This window comes from Salvelinus namaycush, unplaced genomic scaffold (assembly GCF_016432855.1).
Source record: "Salvelinus namaycush isolate Seneca unplaced genomic scaffold, SaNama_1.0 Scaffold2630, whole genome shotgun sequence".
Taxonomy (NCBI): domain Eukaryota; kingdom Metazoa; phylum Chordata; class Actinopteri; order Salmoniformes; family Salmonidae; genus Salvelinus; species Salvelinus namaycush.
The window spans coordinates 3,180-26,584 of NW_024059487.1; the positions used below are offsets into that span (position 1 = coordinate 3,180).

Sequence of the window (23,405 nt, forward strand, 5' to 3'; positions counted from 1 at the left end):
GAGTATTATATAGGGAATATGGCCGTGGTCTACAGTAGAGTATTATAAAGGGAATAGGGCCCTGGTCTAAAGTAGAGTATTATATATGGAATAAGACCCTGGTCTACAGTAGAGTATTATATAGGGAATAGGGCCCTGGTCTAAAGTAGAGTATTATATAGGGAATATGGCCGTGGTCTACAGTAGAGTATTATATAGGGAATAGGGCCCTGGTCTAAAGTAGAGTATAATATAGGGAATAGGGCCCTGGTCTACAGTAGAGTATTAAATAGGGACTAGGACCCTGGTCTAAAGTAGAGTATTATATAGGGAATATGGCCCTGGTCTAAAGTAGAGTATTATATAGGGAATATGGCCGTGGTCTACAGTAGAGTATTATATAGGGAATGGGGCCCTGGTCTAAAGTAGAGTATTATATAGGAAATATGGCCCTGGTCTAAAGTAGAGTATTATATAGGGAATATGGCCATGGTCTAAAGTAGAGTATTATATAGGGAATAGGACCCTGGTCAGGGAATATGGCCCTGGTCTACAGTAGAGTATTATATAGGGAATAGGACCCTGGTCTACAGTAGAGTATTATATAGGGAATAGGGCTCTGGGCTAAAGTAGAGTATTATATAGGGAATATGGACCTGGTCTACAGTATAGTATTATATAGGGAATTTGGTCCTGGTCTACGGTAGAGTATTATATAGGGAATAGGGCCCTGGTCTAAAGTAGAGTATTATATAGGGAATAGGGCCCTGGTCTAAAGTAGAGTATTATATAGGGAATAAGGCCTTGGTCTAAAAATGAGTATTATACAGGGAATAGGAACCTGGTCTACAGTAGAGTATTATATAGGGAATAGGGCCGTGGTCTACAGTAGAGTATTATATAGGGAATATGGCCCTGGTCTAAAGTAGAGTATTATATAGGGAATAGGGCCCTGGTCTACATTAGAGTATAATATAGGGAATAGGGCCCTGGTCTAAAGTAGAGTATTATATAGGGAATAGGGCCCTGGTCTAAAGTAGAGTATTATATAGGGAATAGGGCCCTGGTCTAAAGTAGAGTATTATATAGGGAATATGGCCTTGGTCTACAGTAGAGTATTATATAGGGAATAGGGCCCTGGTCTACAGTAGAGTATTTTATAGGGAATAGGGCCCTGGTCTAAAGTAGAGTATTATATAGGGAATAGGGCCCTGGTCTAAGTATAGTATTATATAGGGAATAGGGCCCTGGTCTACAGTAGAGTATTATATAGGGAATATGGCCCTGGTCTAAAGTAGAGTATTATATAGGGAATAGGGCCCTGGTCTACAGTAGAGTATTATATAGGGAATTGGGCCCTGGTCTACAGTACAGTATTATATAGGGAATATGGCCCTGGTCTAAAGTAGAGTATTATATAGGAAATAGGACCCTGGTCTACAGTAGAGTATTATATAGGGAATAGGACCCTGGTATACAGTAGAGTATTATATTGGGAACAGGGCCCTGGTCTAAAGTAGAGTATTATATAGGGAATAGGGCCCTGGTCAAAAGTAGAGTATTATATAGGGAATAGGACCCTGGTCTACAGTAGAGTATTATATAGGGAATAGGGCCGTGGTCTACAGTAGAGTATTATATAGGGAATAGGGCCCTGTCTAAAGTAGAGTATTATATAGGGAATAGGGCCCTGGTCTAAAGTAGAGTATTATATAGGGAATAGGGCCCTGGTCTACAATATAGTATTATATAGGGAATAGGGCCATGGTCTAAAGTAGAGTATTATATAGGGAATATGGCCATGGTCTACAGTAGAGTATTATATAGGGAATAGGGCCCTGGTCTAAAGTATAGTATTATATATGGAATAGGGCCCTGGTCTACAATATAGTATTATATAGGGAATAGGGCCCTGGTCTAAAGTAGAGTATTATATAGGGAATAGGGCCCTGCATTACAGTAGAGTATTATATAGGGAATAGTGCCCTGGTCTACAGTAGAGTATTATATAGGGAATAGGGCCCTGGTCTAAAGTATAGTATTATATAGGGAATAGGGCCCTGGTCTAAAGTAGAGTATTATATATGGAATAGGGCCCTGGTCTACAGTAGAGTATTATATAGGGAATTTGGCCCTGGTCTACAGTAGAGTATTATATAGGGAATAGGACCCTGGTCTACAGTAGAGTATTATATAGGGAATAGGACCCTGGTATACAGTAGAGTATTATATAGGGAATAGGGCCCTGATCTAAAGTAGAGTATTATATAGGGAATAGGGCCCTGGTCTAAAGTAGAGTATTATATAGGGAATAGGGCCCTGGTCTACAATATAGTATTATATAGGGAATAGGGCCCTGGTCTAAAGTAGAGTATTATATAGGGAATATGGCCATGGTCTACAGTAGAGTATTATATAGGGAATAGGGCCCTGGTCTAAAGTATAGTATTATATATGGAATAGGGCCCTGGTCTACAGTATAGTATTATATAGGGAATAGGGCCCTGGTCTAAAGTAGAGTATTATATAGGGAATAGGGCCCTGCATTACAGTAGAGTATTATATAGGGAATAGTGCCCTGGTCTACAGTAGAGTATTATATAGGGAATAGGGCCCTGGTCTAAAGTATAGTATTATATAGGGAATAGGGCCCTGGTCTAAAGTAGAGTATTATATATGGAATAGGGCCCTGGTCTACAGTAGAGTATTATATAGGGAATTTGGCCCTGGTCTACAGTAGAGTATTATATAGGGAATAGGACCCTGGTCTACAGTAGAGTATTATATAGGGAATAGGACCCTGGTATACAGTAGAGTATTATATAGGGAATAGGGCCCTGATCTAAAGTAGAGTATTATATAGGGAATAGGGCCCTGGTCTAAAGTAGAGTATTATTTAGGGAATAGGGCCCTGGTCTAAAGTTGAGTATTATATAGGGAATAGGACCCTGGTCTACAGTAGAGTTTTATATAGGGAATAGGGCCGTGGTCTAAAGTAGAGTATTATATAGGGAATAGGGCCCTGGTCTACAGTAGAGTATTATATAGGGAATAGGGCCCTGGTCTACAGTAGAGTATTATATAGGGAATATGGCCCTGGTCTAAAGTAGAGTATTATATAGGGAATAGGGCCCTGGTCTAAAGTAGAGTATTATATAGGGAATAGGGCCCTGGTCTACAGTATAGTATTATATAGGGAATATGGCCCTGGTCTAAAGTAGAGTATTATATAGGGAATAGGGCCCTGGTCTAAAGTAGAGTATTATATAGGGAATAGGGCCCTGGTCTAAAGTAGAGTATTATATAGGGAATAGGGCCCTGGTCTACAGTATAGTATTATATAGGGAATATGGCCCTGGTCTAAAGTAGAGTATTATATAGGGAATAGGGCCCTGGTCTAAAGTAGAGTATCATATAGGGAATAGGGCCCTGGTCTAAAGTAGAGTATTATATAAGGAATAGGGCCCTGGTCTAAAGTAGAGTATTATATAGGGAATAGGGCCCTGGTCTAAAGTAGAGTATTTTATAGGGAATAGGGCCCTGGTCTAAAGTAGAGTATTATATAGGGAATAGGGCCCTGGTCTAAAGTAGAGTATTATATAGGGAAAAGGGCCCTGGTCTACAGTATAGTATTATATATGGAATAGGGCCCTGGTCTACAGTAGAGTATTATATAGGGAATTTGGCCCTGGTCTACAGTAGAGTATTATATAGGGAATAGGACCCTGGTCTACAGTAGAGTATTATATAGGGAATAGGACCCTGGTATACAGTAGAGTATTATATAGGGAATAGGGCCCTGGTCTACAGTAGAGTATTATATAGGGAATAGGGCCCTGGTCTACAGTAGAGTATTATTTAGGGAATAGGACCCTGGTCTACAGTAGAGTATTATATAGGGAATAGGACCCTGGTATACAGTAGAGTATTATATAGGGAATAGGGCCCTGGTCTACAGTAGAGTATTATATAGGGAATATGGCCCTGGTCTAAAGTAGAGTATTATATAGGGAATATGGCCCTGGTCTACAGTAGAGTATTATATAGGGAATAGGGCCCTGGTCTACAGTAGAGTATTATATAGGGAATAGGGCCCTGGTCTAAAGTAGAGTATTATATAGGGAATATGGCCCTGGTCCACAGTATAGTATTATTAACGGAATAGGGCCCTGGTCTACAGTAGAGTATTATATAGGGAATTTGGCCCTGGTCTACAGTAGAGTATTATATAGGGAATAGGGCCCTGGTCTACAGTAGAGTATTATATAGGGAATAGGACCCTGGTCTACAGTAGAGTATTATATAGGGAATAGGACCCTGGTCTACAGTAGAGTATTATATAGGGAATGGTACCCTGGTCTACAGTAGAGTATTATATAGGGAATATGGCCCTGGTCTACAGTAGAGTATTATATAGGGAATAGGGCCCTGGTCTACAGTAGAGTATTATATAGGAAATAGGGCCCTGGTCTACAGTAGAGTATTATATAGGGAATAGGACCCTGGTCTACAGTAGAATATTATATAGGGAATAGGACCCTGGTTGTTACGAATCCCTTTGGCCCGACAGTCTAGGGGGGATGGTAATGGGACCCGTAACACAACTCATGCAAATTATAGTAGTGAAAACGTAACAGTGAGAACAAATAACACAGACAACTTAATTACCGTCAAACACTAAATGTTTATTTATAAAGACACGGTAAATGGGGGGGGGGGGAAGCAGGAAAAGGGGCTGAGCGGGACCCAAGGAATGAAAGAATAATAATTCAAAAACACCCCTAAGCTAGACTAGCCTACTTCACAAACAGCTAACTAACTAACCAAAAATACAGGGGGTGGTCCGCCCAGTTCTAACTAGTGTTTTTAACAATGTTTAACTACGGGTAGTGTAGCCCAAGGGCGACTTGTCTGGTTACCCCCTTTTCCCACCATCAAACAAACACTCAAACACCATAACCAAAACAATACTCACAGGTGGGGACAAAGTGACATGTAGCTGCAAAACACACAAGCGATCTACAGACAGAAGGCATGTTACAAAGAGATTGAGCTGAGGAGACAACAACTGACAGGGGTTTTAAACCAAGGGAAAGGGACTGTGATTGGGTAAGGGAAAAGGAGCAGGTGTCTTCCGATTAGCGACTGATTGATGACTGATTGGGGAATGATTATTGTCACCTGTGAGTAGGGGAGCAGGAGAGAAAAGAAATACACAGGATACACACAGAACACTTGTATCCGTAACACTGGTCTACAGTAGAATATTATATAGGGAATAGGGCCCTGGTCTACAGTAGAGTATTATATAGGGAATAGGACCCTGGTATACAGTAGAGTATTATATAGGGAATAGGGCCCTGGTCTACAGTAGATGGTTTTTCACCTGTTTACTGCCAACCAAAGAATGGTAAATAAAAGACAAACAACTGATTCCATGGCTGTTTATTGAGTGAAATCCAGTTAAAATCTTCATGTGGAGGGACTGTCCTTTTCAAGTGGGGAATTGCACAAGAAAGAGGTCAAAACTTGACAGTGAAAAACCGTGGCTCAAGACTGGAAAAGGACCAGAAAAGTGACCACACGTGTCCAGAGAGACAAGTAAAGACTGTTCCCGCCTGCTGCTGTGATTGAAATGGCTGATTCATTACTGGTGGAGCAGCTAAAGACCGCAAGGACATCAGCGAAGCGTCAGTTTTCCCGTCTGGCCAATAATGTGCTACGAATGCATACAATGATGTCAGAAGAGGAGCTCAGAGACAATTTTAGGAAGCTCACTGCAGAAGCTGGCAGAGTCCTGGAAGCCAACGATGATGTAGAGGGGCAATGTATTGAAGAAAACTCTGATGCAGAGGAGTTGAGCGAGCAGCAGAAGTCTGACTTGGTCAAAACAGCCAATGAGTGTGAGAAAAAACTGCAAGAGCTAAAGGACCTCATACAAAAGACATTGTGGGCCAATTTCGGGGAATATGAACTGACACAAGCAATTACAACAGCAGAGTCGCAAGCAGAAAACGTGGGAGCTGTGGACCCAAGTAAAAACCCAGATGCATATCTCTTCATGATCGGACAACTAGAGAAACTTGTGAAGGCTGCGAAGGAGGTGCATAAACATTGGAAGTGCTGGGCCCCCCCCAGCAGAGCAACAACATTTCCAGAGTCGTAACAAAGGCCTTGAAACTATCCTGCCAAATCTCACAATAAGACAAGCAGACTTTACAGGGGCACACGTTAGAGGAGAAACCAGCAGATTGAGTACTACTTCAAACAGTTCTGTGGCCACACCAACAATTAAATTAAAGCCTGCTGCCCTCCCAAAGTTTTCTGGCATCCGCAGAGAGTTTCACCGGTGGAAAAAAGACTGGGAAGCGCTCCAGATGCAGGGAGAACCTACTGGATCCAGAGAGGTTAAAAAGTTCCAACTTCTCGACAGTGTGGATGAGAAGACCATACGAGACCTTCAACTGACAACTTACACAACTGCTGAGGAGGTTTTCTGGGTCTTGGAGAACCGCTTTGGAAATAAGACAACTATAGCCCTTGAGATAGTAGAAGAGCTCCAAAGACTCCAAGCAGTTAAAGGTAACCAGCCCAGGAGGATTGTTGAGCTCATCCAATCAGTAGAAAAAGCCCTGGTCGATCTGAACGAGCTTGGCAAGACCGGTGCTATAAAGAACCCTCTTGTAACAATGACAATAGAGAGTAAACTTCCTGATGGCCTGAAGAAGGAATGGCTTCTTCATGTAGCTGGCAAAGGTGATGAAGCTGAAGAAGACAAGCGATTTGACTACCTCCACAAGTTTCTTCAAGGTCAAGAAGCCATCTATGAGAAGCTGGACCAACAGAGAGGAGGAACCAAAACCGAAATCTGAACCTCGGCAAGCTCGAACCAGAACCTCCACCCAACTAAGCGACCAGGCTCAAGGATGTGTGGTCTGCGGAGACTGCAAGCATAAGAAAAGGCTATATTTCTGCCAAAAGTTTCGCACGCTTAAGCTGTCAGAGAAAAGAGATGCTGTCAAGAAGCTGGGAGCCTGCAAAAGATGCCTGGAGATTCACAAGGAAGGTGACTATTGTAAATCAGAGTTTCTGTGCAGGAGGCCAGACTGCATAGAACAGCGTGCTGCAGAACACCACTATACGAGAGCTGGTACATCCAAAGGGAATGTCGTCCAGAGGTCCAATAACAGCAAAGTGGGAGGTGACACAAGAGAGCGTTATACCCAAGCCCAAGAAGAGTTCATTAAAAGTCTCTCACCTGAACTTGCAGAGAAGTGTTGCAATGCCTTTTGCAACACTATAGCCAGAACCTCTCGTGTCCAACCAACCCAGTCTTCTAGCAGAGAATGGAATAGTGGAGTGGCCAGTCATCATGATGCTCTTAGAGGTCACGGCCAATGCAGGACAAAAAGTTGGGACTTTGCTTGACCTGGCATCGGATACAAACTATATAACTCATGATGCAGCTGATCGTTTGAACCTTAGAAGTGAAGCCATAACCCTTGTTGTCCATGGTGTGGGAGGAATGAAAGTTCAAGTCACCACAAAACGGTACCTCCTAAAGATCCGGGTCCGCACAGAGCAAGGCAATGTCAGATCCCACCAACTCCTCTGCTATGGTTTGGACAGCATTGCAGAGATTCACAAACATGTGACAGCCAAAAGACTCCAAAAATTATTCCGAGTTCCGCCAAGGCTCCTACGCCGCTCTAGGAGACGTCAGAAAAATGTACAATTCTGTGTGGCTCGAGGAGAGGGAAGTCCATCTACACCGGTTCTTGTGGCGGGATTCAGAGGGCGATGAGGTGGAACAATACGCCATAACCAGAGTGAATATCGGGGACAAGCCAGCAGGGTGCATAGCACAACTGGCCATGAGGGAGACGGCTAACCTGCCTCAATTCAGCCACCTCACAGATGAATGCCAAGTATTACATGAGCACAGCTACGTCGATGACATCTTGACATCCCACAACTGCCGTGAAAAACTTGAAGTCATCACAAAGAATGTGGAGCTGATTCTAAAAGCAGGAGGTTTTGCACTGAAGCCGTGGGTCTTCTCAGGCCAAAATAAAGGAGAAAGAGAAAAGGCATCACCAAATATTGTTGTCCTGCCAAATCAGCTTAAGGAGGAAGACAACAAGGCGCTCGGTCTCGGCTACATTGTGGTTGAAGACATGTTGCATGTCATGGTGAGGGTCGACTTCTCCAGGCGGAAGAAAAAGATGAGACTTGGGCAAGACTTACTTCTAGAAGAAGTACGAGCACAGACACCAGACCCGCTGACAAGACGTGAACTGCTGAGTCAAGTTGCTGGTTTGTACGACCCAGTTGGCCTGACAACGCCATCAAAGCAAAGAGGGGCTATCTTGGTCCGAAGGGCTTTCCAAGAGGCAAAATCAAAGTGCAGCATGGTCAAGGACACATGGGACCTTCCCCTGTCGAATGAGCTCCGCAAAGATGCAATTGGAATTTTTGAGGAGTACGTCCAGCTAAGCAAAGTAATGTTCCCAAGAGCTCTTACTCCACTAAAGGCAACAACTGAACCAGTCGCTGTCACTTTTTCAGATGGCAGTGAAAGCTCCTATGGTGCTGTCCTCTACCTGCGTTGGAACTGCAACAAACAATTAACAATTCGACTAGTGGAGTCAAAAGCAAAGCTGACACCACTAGACCAGAAGGGGGATGCAGTCAAAGCAGAACTTTGCGGTGCAGTCTTTGCAAGCCGCCTGAAAAAGTACTTTGAACAGCATACCCAGATCCAGATAAAAAGGTGGTACCATTTGTTAGACAGTCAGACTGTTCTTGGAGCTATCCAGCGAGAAAGCTATGGATTTCAGACTTTCTTCGCTAATAGAATTGGGGAGATCCAAGAGAGCACACGGCTACAGGACTGGTGGTGGATCCCTGGACCACTCAACATAGCCGACATTATCACTCGAGGAGCTGGGCCAAAGGAACTTGATGCCCATTCAGAGTGGCAGCAAGGGCCAGAGTTTCTATATCTTCCAGAAAGCAAGTGGCCAATTATGTCGTCAAAAGATGTGTCTGTGACAGCTCGAGAGAGCATTAACAATATGCAAAAGAAGTCATTTGTGGCAGCACTCACCAGAGCCCAAGCGAAAAGAAGTCTTCCAAGTCTTGTGGGACGATTTCCTGCTGGGGCAGCTGTCCTAAACTTGGTGGATGAGAGGCGCTTTAGTAGCCTAAAGTGTCTAATCAAGACTGTTGCTTTATCTGGAGAGCCGCCAAAAAGTTTAGATCTGCAACAAAGTCCATCGAGACCCCAAAGTGGGAGGCGATTCCCACAAAAGGAGTTATCACCGCCACAGAACGTCAAGAGGCAATAAGAGACATCTATCTTGCTGCTCAAGAGGGGGTGACGTTCCCAACTACCACTACGGACCGCTTGGTTGTGTACAGAGAGCCAGAATCTGGGTTACTAGTCTGCGGTGGGAGAATCCATGGCTTCAGGGAGGATGGCGCTGCAGTTCCCCTTCTGCCTTTCAATGCATGGGTCTCTACTTTATTGGCACGGGAGGCGCACGATGAGGGTCATGAAGGTGTGGCTGCAACCCTGCTGAAAATGAGGACGAAAGCCTGGGTCATCCAAGGAAGAAAAATTTCCCAAAAAGTAGTGGATAACTGCCTTTTCTGCAAAAAGTCAAGAGCAAGAAGGTGCGAAGAGGTAATGGCTGACTTACCTGCTGAAAGAGCCACACCTGCAGCTCCGTTCGAGTTCACTACAGTCGACCTCTTCGGACCGTACCTTGTCAAAGATGACATCAAGAAACGGGTCTCAATGAAAGTGTGGGGTGTCGTCTTCAGCTGTATGGCCAGCAGGGCAATTCATGCAGACCTGGTCAACACAATGTCGACAGAGAGCTTCTTGATGGCTTACCAACGCTTTACTGCAATTAGAGGGCACCCAAGAAAGATCTGGTCCGACCCGGGGACAAACTTCATCGGCGCCAAACCTGTCCTAAGAGAGCTGTACCAGTTCCTGGATGCTCAGAATAGAACTTCAATAGAAGAGATGTTGGCTCAAAAAGGTACCAAATGGGAGTGGACAATTCACCCTGCTGACTCACCTCACCGCAATGGGGCTGCTGAAGCCGCTGTTCGCATTCTCAAGAAGGCACTGCAGAGCCTGGGCAACAACACTGGCCTTAGCTACAGCGAGCTTCAGACAACACTACAACTTGCTGCAAACCTTGCCAACGAATGCCCAATAGATGCCAGGGTGCAGAGCCATGAAGAAAGCGTGCAGTATGTGTCACCCAGCACACTTCTCCTGGGCCGGGCCTCTCCAAGCGGTGAGATCAGAACATTTGACTTTGCGAACTACCCTTACAAGAGACTCAGAGAGATGCAGAACCAGGTCAACAAATTCTGGAGGTCTTGGAGCCAGCTTGCCGGCCCAAACTTATTTCTGAGAAGTAAATGGCACACTTCATATCGCAACGTTGCTGTCTGAGATATTGTCTGGTTGTGTGACAAAAATGCAGTGAGGGGCCAATTCAAGCTAGGACGGGTGGTGAGCGTTTATCCAGATGCTAAGGGCATTGTTCGAGACGTGAACGTCAAAGTGGTCCAAAGCTCCTGCCTTCCTGTCACAAAACCCGCACTAAACCGGCCATCGGCCAAAGTCCTGAAAGAAGCTACGCAAACCACAGTCCTGCACAGAGATGTTCGACGCCTGGTTGTCTTGCTACCAGTTGAGGATCAAACTCGGAGCTGACCGGCAGTATGTAGGTGCTGATTTACGATCTTTCCATCGGTTCCCGTGGGAAGATTGAGTGGGAGGTGTGCTGACAAACTGCCTGGGAGCTCCTCAGTGGTGAAACTCCTCCTCCTTCAATCAGTGGTGAACCAGGTGGAACAAATCTTCCAGGCAATCTGGGCGTGCCAGCACCTGGCTCTGCTGTTGTCTTTAGACCGCAGTGAAAGGAGCATTTATAACACCACAAGACCAAGGAAACTTCATCTTTGTGATCAAGGTGACTGTGCAAGTCCAAGCCCTCCACAAAACTGTGAAAGACAGCCGGGTTTTCACCTGTTTACTGCCAACCAAAGAATGGTAAATAAAAGACAAACAACTGATTCCATGGCTGTTTATTGAGTGAAATCCAGTTAAAATCTTCATGTGGAGGGACTGTCCTTTTCAAGTGGGGAATTGCACAAGAAAGAGGTCAAAACTTGACAGTTAGCAACACCTCCGCCTTTGCGGGATGCACGGGGGATATGGTCACTAGTGTAACCAGGAGGTGAGGCCTCAATTAACACAGTAAATTCATCAGGCTTAACTTCTACTTCCTCACAATCCCGGATCCGGGAGCACCTCCATCAGTAAAAATGCTGACTAGCATAGCCTAGCATAGTGTCACAAGTAAATACTAGCATCTAAATATCATCAAATCACAAGTCCAAGACACCAGATGAAAGATACACATCTTGTGAATCCAGCCATCATTTCTGATTTTTAAAATGTTTTACAGGGAAGACACAATATGTATTTCTATTAGCTAACCACGATAGCAAAAGACAACTTTTTTTCCCACCATTTTTTTCCTGCATAGGTAGCTATCACAATTTCGACCAAATAAAGATATAAATAGTCACTAACCAAGAAACAACTTCATCAGATGACAGTCTGATAACATATTTATTGTATAGCATATGTTTTGTTTGAAAAATGTGCATATTTCAGGTATAAATCATAGTTTTACATTGCAGCCACCATCACAACTCTCACCAAAGCAACTAGAATAACTACAGAGACCAACGTGAATTACCTAAATACTCATCATAAAACATTTATGAAAAATACACAGCGTACAGCAAATGAAAGACAAAGATCTTGTGAATCCAGCCAATATTTCAGATTTTTTAAGTGTTTCACAGCGAAAACACAATATAGCATTATATTAGCTTACTACAATAGCCAACCACACAACAGCATTGATTCAAGTCAACAAAAAGGGTCAGATGACAATTAGGGGAAAGAAAAAATTAAATCTATTGAAGCTCCCTCTGAGGAGATCTGTGGTGCTCTCAGATTGCTTCAGGAAAGTCTGTGGTAAGAGGGAGAGTAGTCTAGGTGTTATAATTATTTCAGCCCAAACTTGAAAACGGCTTGCTCAACACGTGAAGGATGCAAAGGGACAACTCAATTCCTTTCCAGTGTTTTATTATGGGTTTGATGCCATTTGTTGAATATGTTGAAACAGTTGATTTGTTGAATAGAGTAGTTGAATGACAGAGGAATAAGGAATAGGGAATAGGAATAGGTTGATAACCTTAAACAGAGAATAAACATGCATTATTTTACACTAAACAATGCATGACACAACAACAAAGCATGGCTTTGAATAAAGTAAACGTTTAAACAATTTAATCTAGCACTTCAAGCAATTACTTCTGCAGTCAGAAAGTATCCACAACAAAAGAAGTCACCACTCCTACCAGAGTTAAACATGTAAATTGTGCTAAGCACTGGATGCAACATAATAAATAATTCCAAACATTACATACCAGTTGCGTCTTTAGGGTTGAACAATGAGCTGTTTGTATGTTGAGGACCCAAGCAAAGCTAAGCCCAAACATTTTATACCCATGCTTATCTGCCAGGTGCGCATGTAAAAGTAGTCCCTCCAGAAATCCTGGCTCAATTTTTTAGTTCCACCCGTGTTTTTGGGTTATCTGTCCTCTTGAGGCCTGGAGTTCTTTAAAGGAAGAGCTGCCATTGTGCTCATGTTTTGAGTGTTCTGTTTTTTGACGCAACAATAGCGATAACGAATAAACCAGCAAAATATATTAATTTTTTCACTAACCTTCTCAAACTTCTTCAGATGACAGTCCTATAACATCATATTACACAATACATATAGAGTTTGTTCGAAAATGTGCATATTTAGCGGCACAAATCGTGGTTATACAATGAGAATAGTAGCCAAGCTGCCAACAAAATGTCGGGAGAAATCTTGGGAGAGGCACCTAATCTAATCAGTAACTAATCATAAACTTGACTAAAAAATACAGGTTGGACAGCAAATGAAAGATACATTAGTTCTTAATGCAACCGCTGTGTTAGATTTTTAAAATTAACGTTACTACGACATACAGCGTGCGTTAAAGCGAGACCGCACCGAAATTAATGGCGGAATAGGAGTTTAACATTTTTCAACAGAACAACGAATTAACATCATAAATAGTTCTTACTTTTTGATGAGCTCCCATCAGAATCTTGGGCAAGTTGTCCTTTGTCCAGAGGAATCGTTGCTCGGTTGTAGATTGTCGCCTTCAACTTTGGAATTAGCAGTAAACATTAGCCATGTGGCGAAGACGTGTCCAACTCACTATAACGCAGCACTAAGAAATATACGAAAATCGCAATATACTGATATAAACTGATATAACTTGGTTTAAAATAACAACATTATGATGTCTTTAACACCTATATCGAATAAAATCAGAGCCGGATATATCTAAGGCCTATAATGGGAGCTTCCCAGAACGCCATCCTGAGGTCTGTCTTTGGTCATGTCGAATGATGAAAAGACTGCACCCCACGTTCCAAGCCCATTTATATGGCCTCAGATCTGCCTAGCAACTCCATTCCAATTCTCACTATTTGCTGACATCTAGGGGAAGGCGTATGCAGTGCATCTCGACCAATAGAAGACATGCAAATTAATAAACTGACCCCAGAACAGCCTGCCTGATTTCAGATCTCACAGGAAGTTAGCTCCAACTTGAGTTCTGTTTTACTCACAGATATAATTCAAAAGGTTTTAGAAACTAGAGAGTGTTTTCTATCCAATAGTAATAATAATATGCATATTGTACGAGCAAGAATTGAGTACGAGGCAGTTTAATTTGGGAACGAAATTTTTACAAAGTGAAAACAGCACCCCCTATTGAGAAAAGATTTTAAGCTATGTTTCAGTCAGGGCAATCACATCAAGATTATGATCAGTGATTAGTTCATTGACTATAACTGCCTTTGAAGTGAGGGATCTAACATTAAGTAGCCCTATTTTGAGATGTGAGGTATCACGATCTCTTTCGATAATGGCAGGAATGGAGGAGGTCTTTATCCTTGTGAGATTACTAAGACGAACACCGCCATGTTTAGTTTTGCCCAACCTAGGTCAAAGCACAGACACAGTCTCAATGGGGATAGCTGAGCTGACTACACTGACTATGCTATTGGCAGACTCCACTAAGCTGGCAGGCTGGCTAACAGCCTGCTGCCTGGCCTGCACCCTATCTCATTGTGGAGCTAGAGGAGTTAGAGCCCTGTCTATGTTCGTAGATAAGATGAGAGCTAGGATGGAGTCGTCACTCCTCAGCAGGCCAGGCTTGGTCCTGTTTGTGGGTGAGTCCCAGAAAGAGGGCCAATTATCTACAAATTCTATCTTTTGGGAGGGGCAGAAAACAGTTTTCAACCAGCGATTGAGTTGTGAGACTCTGCTGTAGAGCTCATCACTCCCCCTAACTGGGAGGGGGCCAGAGACAATTACTCGATGCCGACATCTTTCTAGCTGATTTACACGCTGAAGCTATGTTGCGCTTGGTGACCTCTGACTATTTCATCCTAACATCGTTGGTGCCGACGTGGATAACAATATCTCTATACTCTCTACACTCGCCAGTTTTAGCTTTAGCCAGCACCATCTTTAGATTAGCCTTAACGTCGGTAGCCCTGCCCCCTGGTAAACAGTGTATGATCGCTGGGTGATTCGTTTTAAGTCTAATACTGCGGGTAATGGAGTCGCCAATGACTAGGGTTTTCAATTTGTCAGAGCTAATGGTGGGAAGCTTCGGCGTCTCAGACCCCGTAACGGGGGGGAGGAGAGACCAGAGAAGGCTCGGCCTCAGACTCCGACTCGTTGCTTAATGGGGAGAACCGGTTGAAAATTTCTGTCGGCTGAATGAGCGACACCGGTTGAGCATTCCTACAGCATTTCCCTCCAGAAACCATAAGAAAGTTGTCCGGCTGCGGGGACTGTGCGGGGGGGTTTATACTAACGTTACTATCTGTACTTACTGGTGGCACAGACGCTGTTTCTTCCTTTCCTACACTGAAATTACCCTTGCCTAACGATTGCGTCTGAAGCTGGGCTAGCAGCACAGCTATTCTCGCCGTAAGGCGATCGTTCTCCTGTATATTATGAGTACAACGACTGCAATTAGAAGGCATCATGTTAATGTTAATAATTAGCTTCGGGTGTTGAAGGTGCAGGTCTGTCTCTATTATATTATGACAGACCAGCTAGATATACTGTCTCTATTATATTACGCTAGACCAGCTACAACTACTGTCTCTACTATATTATGACAGATGAGCTAGATCTACTGTCTCTATTATATTATGACAGACCTGCTATATTATGACAGACCAGCTAGATATACTGTCTCTATTATATTATGACAGACCTGCTATATTATGACAGACCTGCTAGATCTTGTGTACGTTTTATATTATGACAGACCAGCTTTATCTAGTGTCTCTATTATATTATGACAGACCTGCTAGATCTACTGTCTCTATTATATTATGACAGACCAGCTTTATCTAGTGTCTCTATTATATTATGACAGACCTGCTAGATCTACTGTCTCTATTATATTATGACAGACCTGCTAGATCTACTGTCTCTATTATATTATGACAGACCTGCTAGATCTACTGTCTCTATTATATTATGACAGACCAGCTAGATCTTGCTGGTCTGTCATAATATAATAGAGACAGTAGATCTAGCTGGTCTGTCATAATATAATAGAGACACTAGATAAAGCTGGTCTGTCATTATATAAAAGAAACAGTAGATCTAGCTGGTCTGTCATATTATAAGACTGTAAATCTAGCTGGTCTGTTATACTATAATAGAGATAATAGATCTAGCTGGTCTGTCATAATATAATAGAGATAATAGATCTAGCTGGTCTGTCATAATATAATAGAGACAGTAGATCTAGCTGACTGTAATAACAAACTATAGTTTCGGCAAGTCGGTTAGGACATCTACTAATTTTTCCAACAATTGTTTACAGACAGATAATTTCACTTATAATTCACTGTATCACATTTCCAATGGGTCAGAAGTCTACATACACTAAGTTGACTGTGCCTTTAAACAGCTTGGAAAATTCCAGAAAATTATGTAATGGCTTTAGAAGCTTCTGATAGGCTAATTGACATAATTTGAGTCAATTGGAGGTGTACCTGTGGATGTATGTCAAGGCCTACCTTCAAACTCAGCGCCTCTTTGCATCATGGGAAAATCAAAAGAAATCAGCCAAGATCTCAAAAAAAAAATGGTAGACCTCCACAAGTCTAGTTCATCCTTGGGAGCAATTTCCAAACGCCTGAAGGTACCACGTTCATCTGTACAAACAATAGTACGCAAGTATAAACACCATGGGACCAAGCAGCCGTCATACCACTCAGGAAGGAGACGCTTTCTGTTTCCTAGAGATGAACGTACTTTGGTGTGAAAAGTGCAAATCAATCCCAGAACAACAGCAAAGTACCTTTTGAAGATGCTGGAGGAAACAGGTACAAAAGTATCTATATCCACAGTAAAACGAGTCCTATAGTGACATAACCTGAAAGACTGCTCAGCAAAGAAGATGCAACTGCTCCAAAACTGCCATAAAAAAGCCAGACTACGGTTTGCAACTGCACATGGAAACAAAGATTGTACTTTTTGGAGAAATGTCCTCTGGTCTGATGAAACAAAAATAGAACTGTTTGGCCATAATGACCATTGTTATGTTTGGGAGGGAGATGCTTGCAAGCCAAAGAACACCATCCCAACCGTGAAGCACGGGAGTGGCAGCATCATGTTGTGGGGGTGCTTTGCTGCAGGAGGGACTGGTGCACTTCACAAAATAGATGGCATCATGAGGAAGAATAATTATGTGGATATATTGAAACATCTCAAGACATCAGACAGGAAGTTACAGCTTGGTCGCAAATGGGTCTTCCAAATGGACAATGACCCCAAGTATACTTCCAAAGTTGTGGCAAAATGGCCTAAGGACAACAAAATCAAGGTATTGGAGTGGCCATCACAAAGCCCTGACCTCAATCCTATAGAACATTTCTGGGCAGAACTGAAAAAGTGTGTGGGAGCAAGGAGACCCACAAACCTGACTCAGTTACACCAGCTCTGTCAGGTGGAATGGGCCAAAATTCACCCAACTTATTGTGGGGAAGCTTGTGGAAGGCTACCCGAAACGTTTGACCCAAGTTAAACAATTTAAAGGCAATGCTACCAAATGCTAATTGAGTGTATGTAAACTTCTGACCCACTGGGAATGTGATGAAATAAATAAAAGCTGAAAAAAATCATTCTCTCTACTATTATTCTGACATTTCTGACATTCTTAAAATAAAGTGGTGATCCTAAATGACCTAAGACAGGGAATTTTTACTAGGATTAAATGTCAGGAATTGTAAAAAACTGAGTTTAAATGTATTTGGCGAAGGTGTATGTAAACTTCTGACTTCAACTGTATATTCTTAATCCATTCCTTACTTAGATTTACGTGTATTTGGGTTGTGATATTGTTAGATATTACTGCACTGTTGGAGCTAGAATCACAAGCATTTTGCTACACCCGCAATAACATCTGCTAACCACGTGTACGTGACCAATAACATCTGCTAACCATGTGTACGTGACCAATAACATGTGTTAACCATGTGTACGTGACCAATAACATCTGATTTGAAGCTGGTTGAGAGAATGCCAAGAATGTGCAAAGCTGTCATCAAGGCCAAGGGTGGCTATTTCAAGAATCTAAAATCTATTTAGTTTTGTTTAACACTTTTTTGGTTACTACATGATTCCATATGTGTTATTTCATAGTGTTGTCTTCACTATTATTCTACAATGTAGAAAATAGTAAAAAAGAAAGAATAACCCTGGAAATTAGGTGTTCTAAAACTTTTGACTGGTACTGTATGTGGACCCATGTGGCATTAAAGCAATTTACCCAAAAACAACTTCATATTAGTTGTGCTTGTCACAAAGATTAGAGGACTCATGCATTTTACCCGTTTTAGGACATTGCCACTGAGGGCTTGCACCATTTTAAAGTTGTCAACTGGGTGGGGATTCTTAAGAGCTGAAGAAAATATACTACTTTAAAATGGAGATGGCCTGAACGGCGCTGCCTATGCTGTCACTTAATGCCATGCAAAGATGAGTCTTGGGTCTCTATTGTATACTTAATGACACGCAAAGATGAGTCTTGGGTCTCTATTGTATACTTAATGACACGCAAAGATGAGTCTTGGGTCTCTATTGTATACTTAATGACACGCAAAGATGAGTCTTGGGTCTCTATTGTATACTTAATGACACGCAAAGATGAGTCTTGGGTCTCTATTGTATACTTAATGACACGCAAAGATGAGTCTTGGGTCTCTATTGTATACTTAATGACACGCAAAGATGAGTCTTGGGTCTCTATTGTATACTTAATGCCACGCAAAGATGAGTCTTGGGTCTCTATTGTATACTTAATGACACGCAAAGATGAGTCTTGGGTCTCTATTGTATACTTAATGACACGCAAAGATGAGTCTTGGGTCTCTATTGTATACTTAATGACACGCAAAGATGAGTCTTGGGTCTCTATTGTATACTTAATGACACGCAAAGATGAGTCTTGGGTCTCTATTGTATACTTAATGACACGCAAAGATGAGTCTTGGGTCTCTATTGTATACTTAATGCCACGCAAAGATGAGTCTTGGGTCTCTATTGTATACTTAATGACACGCAAAGATGAGTCTTGGGTCTCTATTGTATACTTAATGACACGCAAAGATGAGTCTTGGGTCTCTATTGTATACTTAATGACACGCAAAGATGAGTCTTGGGTCTCTATTGTATACTTAATGACACGCAAAGATGAGTCTTGGGTCTCTATTGTATACTTACTGACACACACAAAGATGAGTCTTGGGTCTCTATTGCCTCTTAGGCCTGTTATATGCGTATCTGCCCTCTCATTGGCTAGAATGGTCCCACCTCATCTCTTCTGCCTTCCATCTTTGAGGACATGTAAATTTCATTGTTAAGAGCGGTCACTCGAATGTGTTGTCAATATAACAGACTATCTTTGACTTCATCCACTGGGGATGGCCGGAAACGACTTACAAGGGAAGGGCTGTAAACACACTCCTCAATGAATGCTACATAAGTATACATTACAGACTTATTCTAAAAGTGATTCAATTGTTTTCCCCCCTCATCAACTAACATACAATACCCCATGACAAAGCAAAAACAAGTTTTTAGAAATGTTTTCAAATGTTAATAAACTTAAATTAAATATCACATTTACATAAGTATTCAAACCTTTTACTCAGTACTTTTTTTTTTTTTTTTTTTTTTTTTTTTTTTTTTACTCAGTACTTTGTTGAAGCACCTTTGGCAGCGATTACAGCCTCGAATCTTCTTGGGTATAACTATACAAGCTTGGCACATCTGTATTTGGGGAGTTTCTCCCATTCTTCTCTGCAGATCTTCTCAAGCTCTGTCAGGTTGGATGGGGAGCGTCGCTGCACAGCTATTTTCAGGTCTCCAGAGATGTTCAATCGGGTTCAAGTCCGGGCTCTGGCTGGGCCAGTAAAGGACATTCAGAGACTTGTACCAAAGCCACTCCTGCGTTGTCTTGGCTGTATGCTTAGGGTCGTTGTCCTGTTGGAAGGTGAACCTTCACCCCAGTCTGAGGTCCTGAGTGCTCTGTAGCAGGTTTTCATCAAGGATCTCTCTGTACTTTGCTCCGTTCATCTTTCCCTTGATCCTGACTAGTCTCCCAGTCCCTGCAGCTTAAAAACATCCCCACAGCATGATGCTGCCACCAACATGCTTCACTGTATGTTATATATCTATATATATATATATATATATATATATATATATATATATATATATATATATATATGTCTATATCACCGTAGGGATGGTATTGACCAGGTGATGAGCGGTGTCAGGTTTCCTCCAGACGTGACGCTTGGCATTCAGGACAAAGAGTTCAATCTTGGTTTAATCAGACCAGAGAATCTTGTTTCTCATGGTCAGTTCTTTAGGCGCCTTTTGGCAAACTCCAAGCGGGCTGTCATGTGCCTTTTACAGAGGAGTGGCTTCCTTCTGGCCACTCTACCATAAAGGCCTGATTGGTGGAGTGCTGCAGAGATGGTTGTCCTTCTGGAAGGTTCTCCCATCTCCACAGATGAACTCTGGAGCTCTGTTAGAGTGACCATCGGGTTCTTGGTCACCTCCCTGAGCAAGGCCCTTCTCCCCCGATTGCTGTTTGGCCAGGAGGCCAGCTCTAGGAAGAGTCTTGGTGGTTCCAAACTTCTTCCATTTAAGAATGATGGAGGCCAGTGTGTTCTTGGGGACCTTCAATGCTGCAGAAACGTTTTGGTCCCCTTCCCCAGATCTGTGCCTCGACACAATCCTGTCTCGGAGCTCTACGGACAATTCCTTCAACCTCATGACTTGGTTTTTGCTCTGACATGCACTGTCAACTGTGGGACCTTATATAGACAGGTGTGTGCCTTTCCAAATCATGTCCAATCAATTGAATTGACCACAGGTGGACTCCAATCAATTTGTAGAAACATCTCAAGGATGATCAATGGAAACAGGATGCACCTGAGCTCAATTCTGAGTCTCAATATTTATGTAAATAAGGTATTTCTAGACCTGTTACTGTGATGTCATTATGTAGATTTCCTCAAACAAATTATTCATTTTAGAATAAGGCTGTAAAGTTTTTTTTTTTTAAATGGATAAAGTGAACGTGTCTGAAAAGTTTGATTTAATATTTAGTTCTTATGTTTCTTATTAACCCGTACATTTCAATGAACTAAACTAACACCAGGGAGAAATACATCTGAGATATTAAACATTATTATGATATTCTGGATTGACAGTTGTTCCAATTGCTAAAATTAACAAAATGTACAAATGCAAACAATTCAAAAATAATCTCACCAGAAAATCAAAATCCAACAAATGTAAATCCATAGTTGTAAAACACTAACAGCAGTGCAGGAAGCCTTGATGACAACACCATAAAACAGCTTCAAAATCAACAACATTTACAAGCACATTTGTAATACTTCTGTATTGTCTTGAGGGTATTGATGAGGAGCATCCATGATTTAGGAGACTGGTGAATGATGTCTTTCCCAGTTGCTAGTGGAGAAACAGACCGCTTGTCTATCACTTCTGGCTCCTATGATGTCAACAACAACAACTACAGTGTCCCAAATGCCACTCTATTCCCTAGAGGGCCAAAAGTAGTGCACTTTAAAGGGTGCCCATTGGGACGTAGCCAGTGTTGTAGAGTCTTGAGGGGTGGTCTGGGGGTTGAGGGGTCAGGGGGTTGAGGGGTCAGGGGGTCAGGTGGTCTGGGGGTTGAGGGGTCAGGTGGGCGGATGGTCTGGTGGGCGGAGGGTCAGGGGGTCTGGGGGTCAGGGGGTCTGGGGGTCAGGTGGTCTGGTGGGCGCAGGGTCGTGGGTCGGGGGGGGTCAGAAGGTCGGGTGGGCGGAGGGTCGGGTGGGCGGGCAGAAAGAGATGCTCTTCTCTCAACACTGCTCAAAGCCGGCCATCAGAGACAGGGCAAGGGACTCCACTATAAGAGAGAACAGAGAAAAGACTGTCAGGACACCCTTCAAAGCAGACACCACTCAACAGCAGACACCACCCTTCAACAGCAGACACCACCCTTCAACAGCAGACACCACCCTTCAACAGCAGACACCACCCTTCAACAGCAGACACCACCCTTCAACAGCAGACACCACCCTTCAACAGCAGACACCACCCTTCAATAGCAGACACCACCCTTCAATAGCAGACACCACCCTTCAACAGCAGACACCACCCTTCAATAGCAGACACCACCCTTCAATAGCAGACACCACCCTTCAACAGCAGACACCACCCTTCAACAGCAGACACCCTTCAACAGCAGACACCACTCAACAGCAGACACCACCCTTCAATAGCAGACACCACCCTTCAATAGCAGACACCACCCTTCAATAGCAGACACCACCCTTCAATAGCCCACCCTTCAATAGCCCACCCTTCAATAGCCCACCCTTCAACAGCAGACACCACCCTTCAACAGCAGACACCACCCTTCAACAGCAGACACCACCCTTCAACAGCAGACACCCTTCAACAGCAGACACCCTTCAACAGCAGACACCCTCAACAGCAGACACCCTCAACAGCAGACACCCTCAACAGCAGACACCCTCAACAGCAGACACCCTCAACAGCAGAAATCCCCTCAACAGCAGACACCCTTCAACAGCAGACACCCTTCAACAGCAGACACCCTTCAACAGCAGACACCCTTCAACAGCAGACACCCCTCACAGCAGACACCACCCTTCAACAGCAGACACCACCCTTCAACAGCAGACACCACTCAACAGCAGACACCACCCTTCAACAGCAGACACCACCCCTCAACAGCAGACACCCTTCAACAGCAGACACCCTTCAACAGCAGACACCCTTCAACAGCAGACACCCTTCAACAGCAGACACCCCTCAACAGCAGACACCCCTCAACAGCAGACACCACTCAACAGCAGACACCCCTCAACAGCAGACACCCCTTCACACAACAATCCTAATTGAACAGATCCGTGTGTAACTTACAGTGTGGAAATGACCCCCGGCAGACAGCTTTGTTAAGTATAGTCACCAGGAACATGTGACAGTTCTTGAAATCCGATTCCATCTTATCAATGGATTCGATCCTGGAAACGACAGAGGAACACCATTTTCAACGTTAAATCAAATCAAATGTTATTCGAATACAACAGGTGTAGACCTTAATTTATTTCACTTTTATTTAACCAGGTAGACTAGTTGAGAACACTTTTATTTAACCAGGTAGACTAGTTGAGAACACCTTTATTTAACCAGGTAGACTAGTTGAGAACACCTTTATTTAACCAGGTAGGCTAGTTGAGAACACCTTTATTTAACCAGGTAGACTAGTTGAGAACACCTTTATTTAACCAGGTAGACTAGTTGAGAACACCTTTATTTAACCAGGTAGACTAGTTGAGAACACCTTTATTTAACCAGGTAGACTAGTTGAGAACACCTTTATTTAACCAGGTAGACTAGTTGAGAACACCTTTATTTAACCAGGTAGACTAGTTGAGAACACCTTTATTTAACCAGGTAGACTAGTTGAGAACACCTTTATTTAACCAGGTAGACTAGTTGAGAACACCTTTATTTAACCAGGTAGACTAGTTGAGAACACCTTTATTTAACCAGGTAGACTAGTTGAGAACACCTTTAACCAGGTAGACTAGTTGAGAACACCTTTATTTAACCAGGTAGACTAGTTGAGAA

At 42.9% G+C, this 23,405-nt stretch overlaps 1 long non-coding RNA gene across 1 annotated transcript; it reads right to left on the reverse strand.

Moving 5' to 3' along the window:
* Positions 1-20,815: 20,815 nt before the first annotated feature.
* Positions 20,816-22,871, reverse strand: LOC120039307. The gene is made up of 2 exons (XR_005475369.1): positions 22,695-22,871; positions 20,816-21,651 (listed from the first exon to the last, which is right to left on the reverse strand). It is a non-coding gene; the product is annotated as an uncharacterized LOC120039307 (long non-coding RNA).
* Positions 22,872-23,405: the final 534 nt, after the last annotated feature.